Genomic DNA, 4,238 nt, shown 5'->3' on the forward strand with positions numbered 1-4,238 from the left:
ACAACTCTATCCTCACCACCCACACCACCCTGGAGCACTCAGATTGTACCTTCATGGTAGACAATGAGGCCATCTATGACATCTGTCGTAGAAACCTTAATATTGAGCACCCCACCTATATTAACCTTAACCACCTTATTAGCCAAATCGTGTCCTTCATCACTGCTTCCCTCAGATTTGTTGGTGCCCTGAATGTTGATCCGACAGAATTCCAGACCAACCTGGTGCCCTATCTTTGCATCCACTTCCCTCTGGCCCCATAAGCCCCTGTCATCTCAGCTGAGAAAGCTTACCATAAGCAGCTTTCTGTAGCAGACATTACCAATGCTTGCTTTGAGCCAGCCAACCAGATGGTGAAATATGCCCCTCGCCATGGTAAATACATGGCTTGCTGCCTGTTGTTCTGTGGTGATGTGGTTCCCAAAGATGTTAATGCTGCCATTGCCACCATCAAGACCAAGCGCAGCATCCAGTTTGTGGACTGGTGCCCCACTGGCTTCAAGGTTGGTATTAATTACCAGGCTCCCTCTGTGGTACCTGGTGGAGACTTGGCCAAGGTACAATGAGCTGTGTTCATGCTGAGCCACACCACAGCCATTGCTGAGGCCTGGGCTCACCTGGATCACAAATTCGACCTGATGTATCCCAAGCATGCCTTTGTTCACTGGTACGTGGGTGAGAGGATGGAGGAAGAAGAGTTTTCTGAGGCCTGTGAGCACATGGCTGCCCTTGAGAAGGACTATAAGGAGGTTGGTGTGGATTCTGTTGAAGGAGAAGGGGAGGAAGTAGGAGAAGAATACTAATTCCTCTCAGCCCTGCAGCATGTCACACTCAACTTCAGCTTCTGTGTTATCTAACAAAGCTTTCTGGTTAGGTTGTCTTCACTATCAACTATGATCAGGTTTTATTTTTCCATGTGTGTATCAGATTTTTCCATCATGTCTCAAAGTAAAAGTATTAAGAAAGGAAGAAAAAATAACTAGCAGCAACAATCACTTAAGTACATTAGTCAAACACAACTACTACTTGTATCTCGTGCACTATGTGCCAGGAATTAAACATTTACAGTGAGAACTACAACCATCTGTATCAACATGGCAGAGCAATTGGGTCTAAGAACTGCAGCCACCTGTGTTAGCATGATTTATTTGTTTGTTACAGGAAAACTTTGCCCAAGAAAGATAAGATTGTACACCAATAAATAACTTCACTGTTTGTTTGAAGAAATTCCTATATATTAACTTATCTTGGAGGAACAATCTGCTCACCTTGGCAAAGAGCTCACTTTTCTAGCAACAGTTTGCTTATCAACACTTGTTTCAAGACCTCTTTTGCTAAGTATACTAATGTTTAAAGTATTATGTCATGAACGTTTCCAAATCCTACTGTTTCCCACCTTAAAAATCCTCCTTAAATCATTTGAGTCCAGATCCCAGATCTTAACAATATTGCCCCCTGACTTCTTCCCTCAGAGACACTGCCCAGATTGCCAAGACCGTGTCCTTTGCTACTGTTAAATTAAACAACATGCTGTTGTTGTTAAGTGACATCAGCTTAGTTTCAACTCATAGTGGCACAGGAGAGTGTTTCTGAGGAGTGGCTGGTGAGTTTGAACCGTGAACTTTATGGTACAATCTGACTTTGTGGTCCTTATGAGGTAAGATTTATTCCTATGTTGTTTTTTACAGATGAGAAAACTGAGGTGTACATAACCACTTAGTGACTTGCCCAAGAATACAAAGTAATTCATTTACATTAAGCTAAACTATGGAACAATTATTACTGAGTCTACTTTCCCTGTATGTCTGAAACATGCTGAAGCAGCTCATATCCTGACCTTCTTAGTCCTGAACCCCTCGTCATGGAGGTTGAAATAAAGGATGGTAGAATCTAAGGGAAAGCTCTCCATAGCCAGGTATAGTAGTTTCCACAATTGTGGCCTAGGAGACTTTACCTGAAGTTTGATGCCAAACATTTAGATTGTACTGTCAACATTATGAGATTCTGTAATTTTTCTGTTCTAGCATAAGAAACTGAGACGGTGACAACCAATCTCACAAAGGAACATGTATTTAGATTACATATTTGATGGCACCTAACAACAACAATGAGTCCTGGTGTGGTGTTGTGGGTTAATGTGCCAGACTGCAAAGCCATTTAAACTGCAAAGCTCACCAGCTTCTCTTCAGAAACCCTATACAGGGTTGCTATGGGTCGGAACTGACTCTATGGCACTTAACAACAACAAAAACAATACTTTTACCACTGAGTTAAATAGTGTGTGAATCTTTTGATTGATCAAATATAGAAAATTTGGATTTTTAATTAGATGTTATTTGCTTATCCTATAAAACCATGTGATTTTCTTAGACTCATGTGTTTCAGTGACTTCAGTAGCTGCTAATTACCTTCAGATTTAAAGATTTAAATCTTTATACACATGACATGTGTATAAATCCAGCACTCAGTTCTCAAGCTTCATCTGTTAGAGTTGTTATAACATAGTAGTAAATTTTAAATTTTTTATATTGCTGTTGAGAATATACATAGTAAAATAAACCCAATTCAACATTCAATCATTTCTACATGTATATTTCAGTAACATTGATTACACTAAAGTTGTATAACAACTCTCATCTTACTTTTCTTCTGAGTTGTACCTCCTCCATTAACATAAACTTACTGTCCCCTAAGGTTCCTATCTAATCTTTTGTGTTGCTATTGCTTACTTGATTTCATATAGGTTGTTCTTAAAACAGCATAATACCCAAGGCTGACCTTTTTTACTAGTGAAGCTAAACTACTGTCTGGTTTTAAAAAGACTTCAGGGAATATTCTTGATTTAACATTTAAATAGGGCAATAGTTTCAGGGGTTCATCTAACCCTTGTTGTTGTTAGGTGCCAATGAGTTGGTAATGACCAACAGCGACCTTATGCACAGCAGAACGAAACACTGCCCAATCCTGGGCCAACCTCACTATTGTTGTCACGCTTGAGCCCATCGATGCTGCCACTTGGCCAATCCATCTCGTTGGGGGGCGGAGGTCTTCCTCTTTTTCTCTGACCCTCCACCTTACTAAACATGATATCCTTCTCCAGCAACTGCTCCCTCCTGACAATATATCCAAAGTATGAGAGATGAAGTTTGGCCATCTTGGCCTCTAAGAAGCACTCTGGCTGCAGTTCTTCCAAAACGGATCTATTGGTTCTTTTGGCAGCCCATGGCACTTTTAGTATCCTCCTCCAACATCATAACTCAAAAGCACCAATTCTTCTATGGTCTTTATTATTCACTGTCCAGCTTTCACATGCATATGAGGAGATTGGAAATACCATGGCTTGGGTCAGGCACACCTTACTCCTTAAGCTGACATCTTTGCTCTTCAACACTTTAAACAGGTCTTGTGCAGCAGATTTGCCTAATGCAATACGTTGTTTGATCTCTTGACTGCTGCTTCCGTGAGTGTTGGTAGTTGATCCAAGAAGAATGAAGACCTTGACAACTTCAATCTTTTCTCTGTTGATAAGAATGTTTATTGGTCCAGTGGTGAGGATTTTTGTTTTCTTTACATTGACATGTAATCCATACCAAAGGCTGTGCTCTTTGATCTTCATCAGTAAATGTTTCAAGTCCTCTTCACTTTCAACAATAAATGTTGTATCATCTGCATATTGCAGGTTGTTAATGAGTCTTCCTCCAATCCTGATGCCACGTTTTTCTTCATAGAACCCAGCTTCTCGTATTATTTGCTCAGCATACAGGTTGAATAAGTATGGTGAAAGAATACAATCTTGTCACATACTTTTCTTAATTTTAAACCATTCAGTGTTCCCATGTTCTGTTCAAACAACTGCCTTTTGGTCCAGGTACAGAGTCCTCATGAGCACAATTAAGTGTTCCGGAATACTCATACTTTGCAATGTTTTCCATAGCTTGTCATAATCCACACAATTGAAAGCCTTTGCGTAGTCAATAAAGCACAGGTAAACATCTTTGTGATATTCTTTTCTTTCAGTCAAGATCCATAGGACATCAGCAATGGTATTCCTTGTTCCATGGCCTCTTCTGAACCTGGCTTGAACCTCTGGAAGTTCTCTGTAAATGTATGATTGTAGCTGTTTCTGTATTACCTTTAGCAAAACGTTAGTCGCATGGGATATCTAAGAGATTTTCTGATGATTTCTGCATTCCGTTGGGTCACCTCTCTTTGGAATGGGCACAAATATGGATCTCTTC

At 40.2% G+C, this 4,238-nt stretch overlaps 1 pseudogene; it reads left to right on the plus strand.

Annotated features, from left to right (window-relative positions):
• Positions 1–803, plus strand: part of LOC102818694 — a 1,416-nt pseudogene extending 613 nt beyond the window's left edge.
• Positions 804–4,238: the final 3,435 nt, after the last annotated feature.

The sequence above is a fragment of the Chrysochloris asiatica genome, unplaced genomic scaffold (assembly GCF_000296735.1).
Source record: "Chrysochloris asiatica unplaced genomic scaffold, ChrAsi1.0 scaffold00175, whole genome shotgun sequence".
Taxonomy (NCBI): Eukaryota; Metazoa; Chordata; class Mammalia; order Afrosoricida; family Chrysochloridae; genus Chrysochloris; species Chrysochloris asiatica.